Raw genomic sequence first — 19,446 nt, 5'->3', positions numbered from 1 at the left:
ACATGGAACTAAGCTGGCAAGTCAGGCCATTCAAAATTGGATTTTTTTACGGCTTCTACCTGTTATACTTGGTGATATAGTACTGGATCCTGCTGATGAAGTTTGGCAATTAACTCTACAGCTAAAGGACGTTGTTGAACTGATTTGTGCTCAGAAAATCTTTGTGTCACAGGTTGCTTATTTGGATGTTCTTATCCAAGAATACTTGGAGTCTAGAAAAACAGCTTTTCCAGAAGTGAATCTAAAACCAAAACATCATTACCTGCGACACTATCCAGATCTGATACTCAAATTTGGTCCATTGATCAGATTATGGACAATGAGGTTTGAAAGTAAACATAGTTACTTCAAAAGGTGTGCCAAACATTTGAAGAATTTCAAAAACTTGTGTCATACCCTTTCTGAAAGGCATCAATTGTTTCAGGCCTATTTGACAGCTGGGTCTTCTCCCCCATGTTTGCAAATGAAAGACTGTTCTCCATTTTATTCTGAGCCTTACAATGAAACGGTCAAAGATGCAGTTAGTCAGTTCAGCTTCAGTGAAATAGAAACAAAGGTTTCTGTGGAAATACAGTATAAAGGAACTCTATTCAAAAAGGGCCAACTGTTTGTCATTAGAAATTATGAGACAGTGGAGTTTGGTGAACTTCTGCTCATGTTTGTCACAGAGGAGCATGTTCATCTGCTGACCAGGGTGTTTATAGCCGATTTTCTTCCTGAGTGTCATTTGTACTCGCTTAGAAATACCAGCGAAAGAGTTCACTGTCTGAACATTGACAACTTGCTTGACTTTTACCCATTGACGTTGTACATGTTGCAAGGATGTAGGGTAGTTCCACTGAAACACAGCGTAGTGTCACATTAGTTCAGTACAAGTCTCGCATTGTTGTAACATTAGATTGGATTGATAATCAATGCTACAACTTAAATAATACAAACCAAAATGTGATACATATTTCTTCTATACCTTTAATACATTTTAATGACAACAAATTGTTCTCTGTTTTAGTCATGGATGAATCGGAACACAGCAGTGTAGTAACTAGTGCAATTGCTGAGGTACTGAAAGATCTTTCACCCTCGGTGCTGCAAACAGTTGTGGACACACTGACTTCACTTGGAGCAACATCAGGATGGAGGATTTTAAATACATTCAAGAATCAGATCTATTGCCAGCATTACGACCAATTCAGGCCAGAAAACTTGTATCTGCCTGGATCCAGATCAGTAAGTACATTTCATCCTTTGATTTCATAATGCATAAAATTAGTTTTCCTAAATAATCTGGTATCATAAGTGATCAAATAACTAATTTTTTACCTCTGTGTTTTTAGAACCAAGTGTTGATAGCTCGTCAAGTTCCAGAGAGAGCAGCAGTGCTTCATGTTCATCATCCCCATCGTTGGGGAAGTCTTCATGAGTTGTTTCGGACTGGGCAGACAGTTAAGATTCCATGGCAGAAGTTTCCAGAAGAATTGACTCAATCTTTAGAAAGGAAGAAAAGACCAAGTCCCAGAATGCAACGAGATATGGTCAGAATTGTCGTGTCTGAAATAATGAAGGTATGTGACTGTCCCAGTAAACAAAGCTCTACAGCTATTGCCAAACAGATGGTGGGCAAATACCCTGCATCCTTGCAGGATGTCTTTGAAGGGGATATAATAAGTTCAGGATATAACTCGCTGGTCAAGCAAATTCAGAATCGCATAGAAAATGTGAAGAGACCCAACGTGCCAAAAATCAGAAAGCGCAACAGAACAGAAGACTCCGACGAGATTTCTCCTGAAAAAAAGGCAGTGGTTCAAGACACCTATGGCTGTGTAAATTGGAATTTAAAATGTATGCCGCTCAATGAGACTAAAGAGAGCCAGTTGGATCAACAAGAACGGATGAAGATCATGTCGCAGACAACAAAGGTCGACCCAGAAGAACTTAGCAACCTTTTGAAAGCAACATACTACTCTCAACGCTAAGACATAAATAACGGAGCAAGCATACAACAGCTTTATGAGAACTGGCCTTTTCTCTTTCAAGAGGATGGAATATGTGTACACTTCAATCAGCTGACTGGAATTGATCTGAAGGAGATGTTCTTTAAAAGCTTGGATAAAAAAGGACAGCGGCTCCTGAACTTTCTCTAAACAGTTGGTGCAGAAAAGAAGACAAAAGTAATGCAAGCTGCTGCAAAACTAGAAGTTATGAGGTGCCAAACTGAGGGATGCCGTGAAGATTTGAAAGATGTGGTGCTTCTTCTGCTTGCCTACTTTGATGAAAAGGAAGAGGTGATGTTTCAGTATGTGGAAGAGTCTTACCCTGTCAAAGATGTGGAGGTAGACAAGTTACCAGCAACACCCTGCATCATTGTCTGCGGTAAGTTTGAATGAATAACATTCGGTGTCATATTTTTTTAAAGGGACAGTTCACCACAAAATTATTACTTTTACTCTACCACATGATGTTCCAAACGTAAAAATATTTGTTCTGCTAAACACAAAGGAATATATTTTGAAGAATGTTTGTAACCAAACATTTGTGGGGCACCATTGACTTTCAGTGGTGCCCCACAACTGTTTGGTTACAAACATTCTTCAAAATATCTTCTGCCAAGTTACTGTTTTTTTTTTACTTTTGTCTGTAGGATCTTCCTGCTACGCATCCAAAATGTTCATGCTGAGCATCAACCAGAAAATAACAACTCCACACATTTCTACTGTCATCTCTGCATTGTGCATGATGTTTTGCAGTTACTACTGTTTTAACATTCACTACCCTTTGGAACTGGGTTCTACTCTGGAGTTCATGCAACGGTAGGCAGTATTACATTTTTTGGGGTGTTCCGTTTTTTGTGTGAACTATCCCTTAAATTAGTGTATATATTTGTGAGAAACACATTTAGTCATTCAATTCTCTGTTCTAGGTGCTTCTTCAGCGTAAACCCTGAGAAAGGCACCAAAGTCGAATCAAGGATAAACAAAAAACTGCTCCCAGTGAACCCCCGAGTCCTTACACTCATAGCAGACGTTGCAGATCACGAATGGAGAGCAGATTAAGATGCTTGGACTTTGAATGACTTTGAAATTACTTAAATTTAAGTCCTGTCCTTGGAAAGTTATGTTTGGCTTGTATACTGTTTTGTACTACTATTGAACATATTTGTATGTGTCTTCAACTGATGTTCTGGGCATTGATGGTTGTTTGTGTGTGGTCAGGGCAAGAGGTAACATCTGACACACTCTCCCAAGTAGGCTATATAGGTGTTGGCTGCTCAAATGATTCCTTGTAGTACCATACCATTAGTAGAACAGAATATCTTTATTGTCATTATACTAATAAAGATATTCTATTCTACTAATGTTATGGTACGATAAGGAATGATGTTCTTGCTTTATGTCCTAATTTTGCTTTACTCTTGTCTTAGATCCATATCGGGGGTGGAGCATACATATCAGCAGGGATCTGGAGCTTGATCAGAAGAGCAAAAAATGACTCCCGGTTCTACAAGGACCTTGCCATAGCCATCTGGGGGTCAGAAGTCCTGCGGAACCGATCCACTGAGGGAAGGTATGCAACAGGCTCAAAGGCCAAGGAGCTGTTGCCAAACCTCCCCTTACGCCTGAAAAATATCAAGCAGTTAACGGTTGGTATTTTATTTCTGTGCCCAAACCTTTGCATACAGTTCTATTTACCTGCTCAGTTTATACATATTAAATCCAACGCTCTGTGTCCAACAGTCTTATGTGACATTGTCGCTGAAAATATATAGAACAAAAAATTGGGCAGTATGTTTCAGAGAAGATCATGGACATTAACAAGTCAATTAAAAAAAATCTACTTTAATACATTTCAGGGATGCAAACGGCGCGCTTTTCGGCTTTTTTCTCGTCAGTTTGGGTGACTTGTGTGAATCGTGCAGATCCGAATAGTTTTTTTTTAAGGGGGGGGGGTCTGATTATAATTGCACCAACAGTAATTCTGGATTGCCTCCACCAAACAAGTAAATAGGAAATAAGCAAATCAGCAGTATGTGCGCAAGTCTACTCGTGTGTCTTCTTGCTGCGTATCTTTTACTGTCTATGGTGAGGTGACTCAATAGGCAGATCCGGACCTAGACGCAATACAAGCAAGTTTTCATTGGTGCGTGTCCAATCTAAAGCTCAATCAGTAGCTGTAATAACTGTAATCACCATGACAACTCACTCACTCAACATTGGCCGCAACCTTTGTGGGTCACGCAGGTCGTGTGTGTCATTGGCAACAACGCAGGCTCATCAATTTGGCTAGCAATGGCTAGCAATTTCGTCAACAAATACCAAGAAATAGGTTGCAGCAGTTTGTCTTTTGACTACACTTGCAAAATCCGCTAATGGGACTGAGCTTGAATTGCTTCGGCGACTTTTTATAGTACAAAATCCAGACATCCCGAGTTGCAGAAACTCATTTCCGGGAGATAATTGCAGCATTTATCCAGTGACCGTATAGTTTTGAAGCACCAAAAAAACTGTTCAAAGCAGCTCCATTCAAGTCCCTGGATGCTGGGCTTCAACAGAGAAATGCAGAGAGTGACGCTATGGGAAAGTATGAGAAGGAAATCGAGTCAGTCGACCTGCTACTATAATGTATCTGATTCTGAACGAACTCGTCTTTGAGATGAACGTGTTCTAACACATTCAAAATGTTAACACAATAGTAAATATTTGACCACACTTTTTTTTTGACATTTTAGGGGAAGCCGAGTTTCCCTTGCAGTCTTAAAGAAATCGCCTACTGTCATGGATTTTATTGGGAAGGTGACCATACACAGTTTGTGGCAAGTAGAATAAACTACCTCTCAAAAGTAAGACCCTACAGGCCTTGTCCTCCATTGATACTGTGGTGAGGGGCCATTCCCAGGCTACTCAGCTGAAGGAGTTGGCTCCCTTAGATGTGGCCAGGAAGAAGAGGAAGGAGTAAAACCAGAAGTGCTAGATAGTTTAATAAGAGTTTATGTATCGGTATCGGAATAAAAAATGAAATAGAATATTCCAAATAAGTGTTGGTGTATTTTGATCTTTAGAATGTCATTTTACTCAATGTGCATGTAGGGGTGGGCCAGGGATGTCAGGGGGTTGGTGGCAAAGTAAGGATATGGATATTTGCTGCGGGGCGAGGGCTGAAATTACTTCTCTCTTTTTTGACCATACATGTGTTTGCATCCCTGACATTTACTTGTTGCTTCTATTTCAATATTATGTTAAATTGCTATAATGAAGGTGTAGGTTGCTTTATACAAAGATGTGTGTGTGTGTGGTATGTATGTATGTATTCACTATAATTCCAGGTCCCACTAGTTGAAATTAGTTTAATCAATTTAAATTCCCACTGTAGTGTTTCAGGCACCATTGTGAACAAATAAAAACATTTTCCCCAGATAAAACCAATACAGAACATTTGAGACCAATAACTTCATGGTCTATGATTTCTTTTTTTTTACTGGAACAGACCAATACATTCCAGTAGAAACCAGTTGGACACCAGTATAATTGTTCCAATTCCCCTATAAAAACCGGTTGACATTTTTATTGGTTTTAAATGAATTTCTACTGGTGTTCAACTGGATATCTACTGGGGTTTACTACTGGATTTGAACTGGAAATTCCACTAGGGTTGCTAGCTTCTCTCAGTCACTGACTCTAATTTAAAAAACTGGTGATGTTACTTACCTAGCTAGCTAACATAGTGATCAATCCAGGGAAAATAGTGACAGTTATGCATGTTTTATTGTATTGAGTGGTAGAAATAAATTGTCAAACCAATCCTTTCTTACAACTACTTACTGGACATCAGCCACCAACGACACAAACAGATACTGTCCAATTTTCACACACGCACCTTCATCACTGCTGAGGACTGGGGCTGTGGATCAAACCATTGTGGGACCAAGAGCGGGGGCATTTTAAACTTTAAAAAGCACCATTGTGTCCATAATCAGCAAAGCGCCTTCATTGCATATTATTAAAGTTATTGAAATTACAGTTATGTTTACAGTGATTTATTAGGGGGGGACAAATCTTATTTTTCCCAGGATTGGGGGGTGTTTCAAACCCCCCTGTTTTTGGTGTTTCAAAACCCATTGACACTGTATGACTATGTTTAGCCTGTGTTCTGCTCCTCTCTCACCAACCGTCTCTGGAGGAGGGGATCCCTCTCTGAATTGCTCCTCCGAAGGTTTCTTCAATTTTTTCTCCTGTTGGGAGTTTTTCTGGGAGTTTTTCCTTGTCTTCCTTGAGTGTTTAGTTGGTTGAGGGGCAGTTCTATGGGCGTATGTGAAGCCCTCTGTGACATGCTTGCGTGTAAAAAGGGCTATACAAATACATTTGATTTGACCAAACTTGGTATGATGACTCGGAACCCTCTTCTGAGGATGTCCAAACAATTTGGTGTCAGGCACCATAAGAAGTCTTCCACAAAAACCTAATTCGCCAGAGAAAAGGAGTCTCTGTTTGACAGGTTGTGTGCAGCCAGCAGGGTTACAGACCAGCCTGCGTTGCGAGAGTTAATGCTGTTAGAGGACTTTAAGAACTGTCTGCCTGAATGTTTAGTGGTGTACTTGAACAAGCAACAAGTGATGTCACTCGCTAGAGCAGCCGTGCTTGCAGACGAGTTCGTTCTGACCCACAAAACTGTGTTCTCCTTGCCACACCCCGAGAGCCTGTTGACCCTGTGTCTATGCAGCGCCGTGGTCCAGTAACGTACCAACGGAGTTAGGGGGATTGCTCTTGTTCTATTGTCACCGCGTAGGTCACGTTGTTGCTGACTGCCAGATACTAAAAGGTAAACAGTCAAATAGCCCTGCAGAGGGAAAGCAGAAGAGTGTTGGGTTGATCAATACGGTTTACCCACCGACTGCTGTGTCGGAGCAGGTTATTGACCCCAACTCTACTTATGCCCCGTTCATATTTGAGGGTTCAGTGTTGTTGACTGAGGGTCAGGTGGGAAACCGAGTTAAAATACTGAGAGACACGGGCGCTGCTCAGTCTCTCGTTCTGGCCGGTGTATTACCGTGGTCGGAGCTGTCATATTATGGATTGGGTGTGTTGCTCCAAGGCATAGAGATGGGAAGCGTGCCAGTGCCTCTCCACACCGTTTACCTACCGATCGGCTTGGTAAGCAGCAAGTTTAGAGTCGGGGTGCAGCCTCAGCTCCCTGTCAATGTGATTTTCTTGCTGGGGGCCGCATCGTTCCCATGCTCGAGGTTCTGGACAAGCCTATGTCGCCAAATGGAGATTCACTGCCCGTAGATTTCACTGGCATGTTTCCCCACTGTGTGGTTACGCAAGTTTAAGTCTGCAGGCGTGGGTACGACGTGAATGACGTCAATCTGGCTAGCACAGTCCTTGCTCCTGTTTTCGCCGGTGGTGGTGTCCCACTCGGTTCTCTTGTGTCTTGTGAGACTGCTGATACAGAGCCAGAGGAGGACAGGGCAGGCCCTGACCCTGGGGAGTTTGGTCTGCCCATCACACGAGAGGAACTCATAGCGGCTCAAACCTCAGACGTGAATTTGGCCAAATGTTTTACCTCCGATGGACAGCCCGCCAGAAACGACACTCCGGAGAGCGTAGGCTATTTCTCTCACCATGGGTTATTGATGCACAGATGGAAGCCCCAAGTGGGACCTGAATGGAACACTGTAGCCCAAGTGGTGTTTCCAACGGTGCTGCGTAGTGTTATGTTTAGCCCATGACATACCATGGTCGGGCCACCTGGGCGTCATGAAAACCTACGATAGGCTTCTCCGTCATTTCTTTTGGCCTGGCATGAAAAAGGACGTTTCGACTTACTGTCGGACGTGGCAACTTACTGGCAAACCGAACCAAGTAATCCCACCGGCTCCTCTGCATCCGATTCCGGTTATGGGTGAACCGTTTGAGCGCATACACTCTGTTGGACCATTACCCAAGACTAGGGCTGGACATCTGTTAACCTTAATGTGTGCCGCTACTAGGTATCCAGAGGCAATACCTCTGCGTAAAATAACCTCAAGAGCTGTAATGGTTTCTATGACCAGGTACTTCTCCACTTTTGGTTTGCCAAAAGTTGTGCAGTCAGATCAGGGAACTAACTTCTTGTCCTCCCTGTTTCAACAGGCGCTGAAGTCCTTGTCCATCAAGTACCAGGTTTCCAGTGCTTACCACCCAGAAAGCCAGGGAGCACTAGAGAGGTGGCACCAGACGTTAAAGACGATGTTATGCAAATACTGCATGGACACCAAGAAAGACTGGGATGAGGGCCTACCTTAAGGTCTGTTTGCTATCCAAGACTCCCCTCGGTTTTAGCCCGGCCAAATTCGTTTTTGGACATACAGTTAGGGGGCCGCTAAAAGTGTTGAAGGACCACATTGCCGACCCTACCCATAAGACAGTCGGTGTGTCGGAGTATGTCTGCCGACTTCGCGAACGATTAGTGAAAGCATGCGAGATAGCCAAAGATTCTCAATCTCTCACCCAGAAACGCATGAAGCAGTGCTTCGACAGGAAGGCTTCTCCGCGTTCGTTTAAACCAGGCGATATGGTGATGGTGTTGATGCCTATCGCTGGCTCTGCCCTCTTGGCCCGTTTTCCAGGTCCCTATCCTATACAACAAAATGTGAGCGAAACTGATTATGTGGTGTTGACGCCAGACAGGAAACGACAATTGCGTGTCTGTCACATCAACCGTCTGAAGAGGTATTATGTTTGTGATGTTGTTGTGGACTCTCTATGGTCCAAGGTCAGTTGATGTGGACAAGAACGATTTCTGAAAGTCGTAGTCGATTATAACAAAGGTCTTACTTTATTGTGCCCGGAACAGAATACATACACGAGGCTCGCCTCAGCTCTGAGACCAACCTAAAACTTTCACAGTCCCACAGGACAATTTATACAGGCTATGCACGTCATACAGATATTTCATTGGCACTCGGCCTGGACCTTTGATACAGATGGCCCAGTCGAGCAACACATGTTGTTGCGCACAACCGCCACTCCAAGTCATTCTGACCTATGAGGGTATCAGAGCATACTTATTCTTTTAAGGCAATGCTCTGAGGCAGTTTGGCAAACCTATCTGGCCAGCCCTTGCTAGTGCTGTTAATAGATACCAGAATGGGACAACCTGTTCTAACTAGTACCCTGTGCTTCAGTAGTTTGTATGAAACTACTACAATGTGTCCAAGAACGGTAATGATACCGTGCCCCAGGCTACCTCTGTTGCCTCTGTGGTCTCATGTTCTCCAGACCTGTTGAGGGACGTGGATGGGCTGTTCCTGCGGTACGCGCATGCAACACGGAGATGCTGGTGGTTCTCCCCACAAGCCTGGCGTATCTAGATGCTCAAAATGCTGCGGACGCGGTATCTCTAGTAAGCGATTTTCTTTGTCTCTTTGGTGACGTGCCTAGTTGCACTAGCATTTTAGAGTATGATGTGGACGTAGGCAGTACGCCTACCGGGTGAACACCGTGAAACGATCGCAAATGAACAATCTGGCTGTACCAAGTATCAGTCCATGGAGCTCAGCTTGCATTCTGATCCCAAAACCTGATGGCACCTCCCGTTTTTGTAATGACTTCTTGCAGTATACCGTTATGGCATTTGGGATGAGGAATGCACCGCCTACTTTCCAACCTCTGGTAAACATAGTGCTTTGTGACATCCCTAATTACACGGCATATCTCGATGATCTGGTGGTGTATTCGGTTGCCTGAACACCTGTCCTCTTTGAGAGCTTTGTTCTGCTGTTTAGCCAAGGGGTCCCTGACTCTAAATCTGGCTAACTGTGAGTTTGGGAAAGCCGCCGTAACCTATCTGGGTAAGGAAGTCGGTCAAGGCACCGTTCGTCCTCTAACCGCCAAAGTCACGGCTGTGAAAGCGTTTCCCCCGACGACAACCAGGCGTGATCTGCGACGGTTCTTGGGCATGACTGGCTACTACAGGGGTTTCTGCAGAAACGTCTCCACCGTAGCAGCCCCACTGACAAGTCTGTTAAGCCCTGCCGTCAAGTTCGAGTGGTCCACTGACTGTCAAAGGGTGTTTGAAACTGTGAAAACATTACTCTGTTCTTCCCCGGTGCTTGTAGCACCTGACTTCTGAAAACCATTTAAATTAGAAGTTGATACCAGTATGCTTAGGGCTGGAGCTGTCCTCTTACAAGTGGACGTGGATGGAATCGACCATCCTGTATGTTATTTCTCCCGAAAGGTTAAGCAATGTCAGTCACGGTATTCAACCATAGAACAGGGGACCCTTTCTTTGTTGCTTGCACTGCAACATTTTGATGTATATGTTGGTTCTAGTGTGTTGTTGTTTTCAAGGATCATAACCCGTTGGTCTTTCAACACCGCATGTACAATCTGAACCACCGTCTGATGCGGTGGCCCTGATGGTTCAGGGGTACAACTTTGAAATCCGCCACAAAAAGGGGTCCGCAAATGTGTTGGCTGATGCCCTATCCCGTGTTTAGGCCCGGTTTGTATGTTCTCTGTTGGAATGAGTGGTGTAACAAGCCACGGTTGGCTTGTTTCTTTTTATGGGTGGGGGTGTTACGGACCTGTGTCATTCATTTCATTTCGTTCAGTTTGTGTCCGTGTAGTGGTGTTTGTGTGTCGTTCTGTTCTCCTCTTTGTTTTCCCTATCAGCTGCTTGCAGGGTGTGTCGGTGGTTGGATATCGGCGTGATCAGCGGCCAGCCCCCAATCGGTCCACCTCCAATCAGCGGTCCAGCAGCCCATGTAAAAGACCGGCGCGATTCGCTGTTCAAAGGGCCGTGTTCTTTGGGTTGATCGAGAGCTGTTGTTTGTTATTTGTGGTTCGAACGAGGTTTATGGTATATGGTCTGTGAGACTTATGAATGCGTGTTAGTTTCGAAGAAGTTGTTAAGAGCTGTTAAAGAAGTACGTGCTAAAAACCTTTTTTTTGTTTTCTGTCCTGTTAAGGCCGATACACGGTATTGTGCTGTCTGTTTGGTGTTTGTTCGCTCGCACAATGTGGGGGCTTTGGAATAGGCGAGCTGCCCATGGGCTTACATACCATCACGCAGTACCTCCCTGCTTTACACACTAGGTAAGGAACGGGTGCTGCCCCATGTATGTTTAGGTTAGGGACATTTATGGTTTCTTTAGACAGGGCACTTTTCTGTTTTTTCCTTTGGCACTGTTCGTTGTTCCATTGTTCTCCCCTGTGACAAGGGACTTGTCATGTCAAACGGCCAAATTATTTATGCACGCTATGATTTTTCTCATTTGTCATACTGTATCACATCATGGTCACAAACTTCTTCTACCACATTAAAACTCTTTCAATATACAAACAGACAATAAAAGTCATGGACCGGAAACCCATGAGATGGCATCACTGTGGCATTCTAAAAAACACAACCTTCTCACCTTTGATAACTTTATTAATTTGAGTAATCTTAAATTGTTTTTCAAGTGTGTAAATAACCATGTGTCACCACTGTTGTCTGAATTGGCCATCAGATGTCAGAGCTCTCGTTGGGCAAATACACGAGCCTCCATCAATGGTGATTGTCTTGTTCCAATGCACAAGACATCTTTCGGTCAGTCTGTTTTCTCTGCAGAGGGTGCAAAACTGTGGAACCTCTTGCCCACTGGTCTAAAACTAGAGACTAATAGCAACACTTTTAACAGAGAACTATAACTAACTATATATGTAGCCTATATATATTTGACTCATTATATTGCTGCTCTGTACTCTATTGTATTCTGCATTTTTACTTTTAATTATCAGTTTTTTATCAGTATTTGATCTTGTTTCTGTTTTGTTTAGTTCATTTTGTTGTTTGTAAAAAGCCTCCTGTGGACAGGTGTTACAGGTAGCATTAGCATTTAGGCTAACACACTGTAAACAATGCATCTGGTTCGTCCAATGATATTGTTATGTCCATGTCCAAATAAAATCTATTCAAACAAAATAAACTTCCTAAGTCTGATACCTCGGCGCCTATTTCTCCCCGCACCACCATTCCCTCTGTGTTAGGCCAGAAGGGCCGTAACAGCCATGTTAGATGGGTCTTGATCTCTGGGTCCAAAGGAGGTATAGATATACATTCATAGATTTATATTATATTTGAATGGAAAATTCAAAGTCACAAGACAAAAAAAAATTCAGTCATAAGACTCAGACATTGTATTCATTGAGATTAGCAGACGCTTTTATACAGAGTGACAAATATGGGATTTAGTGCTAGTTGGCACAGCAAGTAAACTACCAATTGAGTGTAATTGCGAAGGATATCAATACACATTGTACTTTTTTCCAAACCATCATATTCTTACTCAACATATTGATAACAAGGCAAAAGGAAAAAACCAATGACAGCTAGCCTGCCTAGCCAGCTAGTTTGCTGAAGGCTTTTAAAACTATAGTTACAACTTTTAATTGACAAAATTGACAACAGATGTTAAGACACTTGACTTTAATTAATCGAAGGATCGCCTCACAGTCACTTCCGGTCTCACTAGATGATAACACCGGCATGGCATAATGGGAACTAGCTATCCACAAAATGGCAGACGGTTGGCATAGCGGAGGCAGACATTGCAGACACTTGGCGTAGCAGCGGCCGTGATTGCAGGCGCTTGGCATAGCGGAGGCAGACATTGCAGACGCTTGGCGTAGTGGAGGCAGTGATTGTCGGGCGTAGCGACGGTTGCTAGCTTTGTTAACATTGCCTGGCACAAATCACCCCCCATATACACGTCACATGCGGTAATGCAATGTTTACAAAGGTAGCGTCGCCGCTATCAATGTTCCCCCACGTACTACGTCGCTGCCATCACCCCCATTGGGAATCAATGATAAAAGGCTGAGACGACACGCACATTGTCGGCAAAGCTTGTCTACATTATATGCTATTCTAGCGTGCAAGGGAACTTGTCACCCCCCTCATAGATGTGTAGGAAGGCCAGAGTATACAAATCAATTTACATTTTGCTATAAAAGTTGTCTTCCTTTAAACAAAATAACAAATCACATGAACATTTAACCATTTTAGCCAGAGCAAAACTTGTAACACAATGCCTATGCTAACCAAAATCATATGGGCAATGAGCTATGCGCTAAAGCCATGTCTCATGAGATATGGAAAAATAAAGAAATGCTAGCGCCTACCTTGGAGCAGACTCTTTATAAGTTTGACCCTAAAACATTTCACAACTAAACCTTGTATTACATTTGAATAAAGAGCGAACATCAAACTTGTACGTGCATTGTCATGCTAGCATCATAGTACAACGAGTAAAGCTTACCAAGACGGTCAAAAGTGTGCAACTTCCGTTTCCCAAAACCGATGGTTGCAGGCTCTAAAAGTTCAGTCTCTAATAATAATATTTGTATTATTATTACTTTGATTTACTTTGATCTTGTTTATTTTCTTTGTAATTGTTTTCAATTTTTCCTTTAACTGTTTAATTAACTGTTTAATTGTTTTCTATTTTAACATTTAACTTACGTCAAGCTCTTCAAAGGAAATCTTTCATTTCACTCCCAGGATTTTCCCCCGCGCTCTTTTTTAAGGGCGACCCTCAATATCTAGGTGTCATTTAAACGGTCCAAACCACTGAACCATCTCAATCTAATAGGTTAACTCCACAGTCAGTTTAGACCAGGGGTGTCAAAACAATGGCCCGCGGGTCAATTTTTAATAGGCCCGCAGCAAATTATAAAAATATAATGGAATATGGCCCGGGCATGAAACTTGCACTTCACAGAGTTGTAATTCTTAGTTTCACCACCAGTGGAGCCACCCGTATTTGTTGAAGACATCAATTTTGCAAGAGATGACCACAAATGGCGGAATCAAAGAAACGCAAGGTAGAAAGTGTGTGCAGAAAATATCAGACACGGTGGGACAAAGAATATGTCTTTACAAAAGTCAAGGGGAAGTTTCTGTTTGATTTGTAAATGATACTGTTGCAGTGATGAAAGAGTACAATGTACGTCGGCACTGTGAAACAAAACATCAGACCTCCAGTTCCTACACCGGCGCTGAGCGAGCAGAGAAACTAAAGAAATAGCAGCTAGCCTGCAAACTCAACAACAGTATTTTTTCCGTGATAATAAAATACAAGAGAATGCTACCATAGCCAGCTCAACTTATAGCAAGACACGGGAAACCTTTTTCAGGTGGTGAACTTCATTAAACGGCGCCTTTAAAGTAATCGAAATAATGCGCCCGGAAAAGATGCAAGAAATCAACAACATGAGCATGTCCAAAACAGTTGTGCGCCGAATCGAAGACTGGTCTGCTAACTTAAAGGTCAGATGACATGAAAACTTCACTTTAGGAAGTTATTTAACATTAATGAGTTCCCCTAGCCTGCCTTTGGTCCCCCAGTGGCTAGAAATTTGGATAGGTGTAAACCAAGTCCTGGGTATTCTTTTCCGCCTTTGAGAAAATGAAAGCTCAAACGCTCAGTTTTGAAAATCCCCAATTGTGACGTATCCCCTTTTGTGACGTCACCTCCCCTCTCTCTTCTTTGACAGAAACTGAGCTACTACCATGCAAGTGTTTTTATCCTTGAGAGACATCATGGCTTGCAAACGAACGAAGCATTACATTTGCTCAGTTTGGATGTACAAAGGAAAAGAAAAGTATTTTTACAGTTTCTTCATCCGAGCCTCTGAAGACGCAGGGCCTCATGTACTAACGCTTTTGCGCCAACTTCAGGCGTATTTGTTCCGCAATTTGCGCGTAAAAGCATGGCAAGGTATATACAAACATGGTGCACTGAGGTAAAAGCGCTGACTGCCTGTCGCAGAAACTGAAAATGGCAAATTGCGCTTTTTGTGTCATGCATATGCATTCACGGGCCGTGAATGCATATGCATGACACAAAAAGCGCAATTTGCCATTTTCAAGGGAAAAGTGAGTTTCCCATAAAAAGATGGGAGGGGATGCGTTAAGTGCGCCTAATTATGTATTCCGCAGTATGTACAAAAACCGCCTGTGAAAGCACACTTCTATTTTGCGTTGAAAATTCTACGCTTTTTAAAAGCAGGCGTAAACCAAGATGCGCATATGACTCCTGGTGAATGGCAGCCGTAACCAAGCAAGACGAAGACAAAGGCCAAAGGATTTTTGCCACAAGGATCACACTTTTTGAATTGAGTGAACATGAAATCATTACGCGTTATAGATTAAGCAGTCATGCAATATTACAGTTACTGGAAGAAATCAAAGATTACATCAAATCTCCGACTCAGCGTTCACATTCCATTCCAGCAGTTGTTAAACTCCTCGCTACATTACAAATATTGGCATCAGGATCATTTCAAACACTCTTTGCTGTTTCGACTTTGGTGGCTGATCCATGATAGAAAGAGAGGAGGCCCATTCAATTGTGCGTTTAAATGCTCACAATGTGCGGTATAGTGGGCGGAGAAAGGCGCTGATTACCCGATGACTTGCATGTTTCGTAAATACGACGTAAACTGAAGTATCACAGTGTGCGCAATCTGCGGGTTGGCCATGGCGCTAATAGCGCTACGTTTGCGAATGTACGTACATGAGGCCCCCAGTGTCCCCCAATTTTATTTTCTCTGGAAATGCGCCGACACAACTTCCCAAAGTTTTGTATGTCTGCGCCAAACATTTCAGCCAGGACTGTTTCCTCAACTTGAGCTAATTCAAAGCTAGCCTGAAATTCAATTCTGGATCCGTATTAACACTCCTTGGTCCAGCTACAAACCTCGGACAAGTAAGTAAACGCTATATCATTTTGTTGCTTTATGGTTACCGAGCTTGCTACCCTTAGAATGTGGCTGTAACATTAGCTCTGCAGCTAACAGTTGAGTTACAGATTAATTTAAATTCAACGTATAAGTCCTTGGATAAAAAATTCTCTACGTTTGAAACATCACAGGAAATCCGACAGAGTTTTGATGCAAAGAGTTTTATTATTTAAAATTTAAAAAGCAGGGTGATTCCAAAAAAATGTGAGTGTGATTCTGCAGAACCAGACTGAAGAAATCCTCTCTGAGCACTCTGTTTTATATCAAAACCTTATCAGTTCTGTAAGTTTACAATTGGTACAATATTTGTTTTGTCACAATTCATTTTACTTCTTATTGGTCACTCTCTGAGAGATTCAGATTGCAGGTGCATAGAGAATTCATCTATTTTTTGCTCACATAAATTTCTCACACCCATCCAAAATCATCCAGATTAAAACTTTGGACTCAATGTTCCTCTATATCTTATGAAATACTAAACTGTCAACAACTTTGCATCAGGCTTTTTCAATAGTGTAACCAAACCAGGGTGATCAGATGAGAAACTGCAAATTCGAGGCATCTTACAGCAACGGGGCTACGAGCCATTGCGATACATCCATTGTAAACATTAGGGCATGGTGCCGCCTCTCTCCTCCTCATGAGCATTTAAAACCACAGACACAGAAACAGCGCGTCTTGAGGAAAGCTCATTGTGGGACTGCTGAATTTCGGGGAAGAGACTTCAGATACAGTATTAGGGGACCACTAAGGCCTATATAAAAGCATCTAAAAACAGCATGTCATGTGACCTTAAAACCACCAAGTGTCACATGAAGCTTGTGCTTTTTAATACTTTTAGACATCACTTGATATGTTCTACAATGAGAATGTCGTTTCTGCAACTAAATACACGAAGATCCATTAATGGAAATTGTAATGTAGGCAATTTGTAATGTTAAGATTATTGAATCATCAGGCATAATTTACCTACATTTGACTGATTTTGGTCATGTTTACTGTAATACTGGCCCAGCCTTTTCTTGTATTTTTCTGTATGTGGCCCTGGAAGTGGAAAAAGTTTGGACACCCCTGGTTTAGACTAACATCCGTTTAAAATCAACCCATTAGTTACCCTGCGTTACACCTGCCTTCCACCATATATCCCTTTTCTCAACCCAATTGAAGAGTTTTTCTTTGTGTGGCGGTGAAAGGTCTATGACCGAAACCCATATACCAGGGTAAATCACCTACAGGCAAAGGAATTGGCATTTGGTGACATAGGTGTGGAGTGTTTTCAAGGCTGGATCCAACACACCAGAGGGTGTTTTGCCCGTTTTTCTTTGTTCTTTGTTGACAGTACTAAGATGTGATGGTTACTGTAACTCTATGTACAGTATTTGTACATAGAGTTACAGCCAATCGTAACCTCACCTACTAGAGGAGAAAAGGAAACCTTGGAAGGAGCAATTCAGTGAGGGATCCTCTCTTCCAGAGACAGTTGGCAAAAGAGAGTTCAGTCAAGACAATCACTTATTAGATGTGAGCATTTATTGTTACATGACATGGACATGTAAATTTACTTTGGCGGAGTGGATGATCTAAGGGAAGCACTCCCTGCCTCCTCGATGCAACACATACATACATGACATATGAGGCAGGGAGCAAAAGAGATATAATCCCCCAACACACGCCACCACTCCTCCATGCAGACCATGTGTAGAGCGGAGCGCTGCTGCTCCTGAGCCACAGGAGGACCCCCTGACATCCCACTGCGTACGTACCAGTGGCAAAAACAAGCGTTTTCTGGGTGCGGGGGTCATGCTAGTATTAACGATGACTAAGACTATGTGTGCATATCCATCGTATTACATACCATCTGATGTGCGGTTTACCGAGCCGTCCCACGCGCACATCCCGTCTAAACCTGGTACTGGACGGAAGGTGAACCTGCGACAAGCCAAACACACGACCAGCTCCCCGGTACCCTTCTCATCCAACATCGGGCAGATAACTACCTCTAGAGAGCTGCCCCTCTTGCGTCCGTCAGCGAACCCATCAGGATGTACACAAAGGCAGCATGTGTGCCGGAACACAAAGATATGTTTATCAAGTGAGAATGACTAGTGTCAGCAGAGCACCTGCTGTTCCCTGGCCGGTCCAGGGTGTCTCCGCAGATATCTTGACTCGGATGCTGGATTCTGATCGATTGCTACCAAATCAGAGCACGTCTGCGGAGCACCAGTGCCGAGCCAAGATCTACGGAGACATTCTATCATGATTGTGATCCGGTAACCTCTCATCCATACAGGTCAGAGTTACAGCTTTCTCTAGAGACCCATTCCTCTAGCGCCCGTCGGCAACCCCAAAGATGTACGCGAGGCGCATGTTTTACCATCAATGTCCCTATGTGAGAATGAATAAATAAATGTGTCAGCAGAGCACCTGCTGTTCCCTGGCCGGTATCCAGGGTGTCTCCGCAGATATCTTGACTCGGACACTGGATTCTGATCGATTGCTACCGAATCAGAGCACGTCTGCGGATCACCAGAGCTGAGCCAAGATCTACGGAGACAGTCTACCATGATTGTGATCCGGTAACCTCTCATCCATACAGGGCAGAGTTACAGCTGTCTCTAGAGACCCATTCCTCTAGCGTCCGTCAGCAACCCCAAAGATGTACGCGAGGCGCATGTTGTACCATCATCTATGTCCCTATGTGAGAATGAATAAGCAAATGTGTCAGCAGAGCACCCGCCGTTCCCTGGAGTCCAGGGTATCTTTAGAGATATCCCGATTCAGACACTATGGATTCTGATTGGTAGCTACCAGATCAGAGCACGTCTGCGGATCACCATCCCCGAACCGAGATCTAAAGAGATATTCTACTGCTATGGGTTAACAAGCCGACCCAGCCACCATCTGTAATGCAGGCTTGCGTATTGACACACTGCAATTAGTCCTTTGACCAAATCAAATGTATTTGTATAGCCCTTTTTACACGCAAGCATGTCACAGAGGGCTTCACATACGCCCATAGAACTGCCCCTCAACCTACCTAAACCCTCAAGGAAGACAAGGAAAAACTCCCAACGGGAGAAAAAAGGAAGAAACCTTGGGAGGAGCAATTCAGAGAGGGATCCCCTCCTCCAGAGACGGTTGGTAAGAGAGAGGAGCAGAACACGAGCGACCACATGGCCGCAAGCTCATTCACGTCAAGCTCATAGATCTCTGGATTCCTACGATGTCCAGGGAATTGGGGCGTACGTAGCTTGTAAGCCGAGGACGACCAGTCCCCATCATTCCAGCGTGGCTTGGCACTTGAAGATGCCCAGGTGGCAGCACCAATCCGGAAGCTTTGCGATGTAAACCAATCCTGGGACAACCCACAGCGAATCGTTGAGCAAACTAGCATTTTGTCATGGCCTTGCCGGCATCGGTGATAACAGGGACTCAGAAGGCGTCGCCCGGGGCGACATGGCGTGACATAGGAGAGTGGACAAAACACAGTTTGATCGAGAAATCACAATAGAGGCACCTTGCATAGTATTAGATTGAGGAATGTTCAGGACACATGGGTGAAACATTAAAAAGGTTGTGAAAACACTGACTCGAGTTTTATCGCCGTATAGGGCCCGAGTACCCTTGTTCAGTCGGACACCAGTAATTTGAAGAGCATAGCCCTATAACAAGCAGTGTCACA

At 43.4% G+C, this 19,446-nt stretch overlaps 1 long non-coding RNA gene across 2 annotated transcripts; it reads left to right on the top strand.

Annotated features, from left to right (window-relative positions):
* The first annotated feature begins 278 nt into the window (after positions 1-278).
* On the top strand, positions 279-11,911 carry LOC146300570 (uncharacterized). 2 transcript variants are annotated; one of them, XR_014729425.1, is made up of 5 exons: positions 279-1,227; positions 1,335-2,370; positions 2,639-2,807; positions 2,918-3,637; positions 8,124-11,911. It is a non-coding gene; the product is annotated as an uncharacterized LOC146300570 (long non-coding RNA). The 2 variants fall into 2 exon arrangements; XR_014729424.1 differs by lacking the exon at positions 8,124-11,911 and adding an exon at positions 4,724-5,136.
* Positions 11,912-19,446: the final 7,535 nt, after the last annotated feature.

This window comes from Hypomesus nipponensis, chromosome 2 (assembly GCF_054491055.1).
Source record: "Hypomesus nipponensis isolate SF chromosome 2, ASM5449105v1, whole genome shotgun sequence".
Lineage (NCBI taxonomy): Eukaryota > Metazoa > Chordata > Actinopteri > Osmeriformes > Osmeridae > Hypomesus > Hypomesus nipponensis.
Note: the sequence above shows the minus strand (reverse complement) of the source record. Positions and strands in the feature narration are given on the sequence as shown.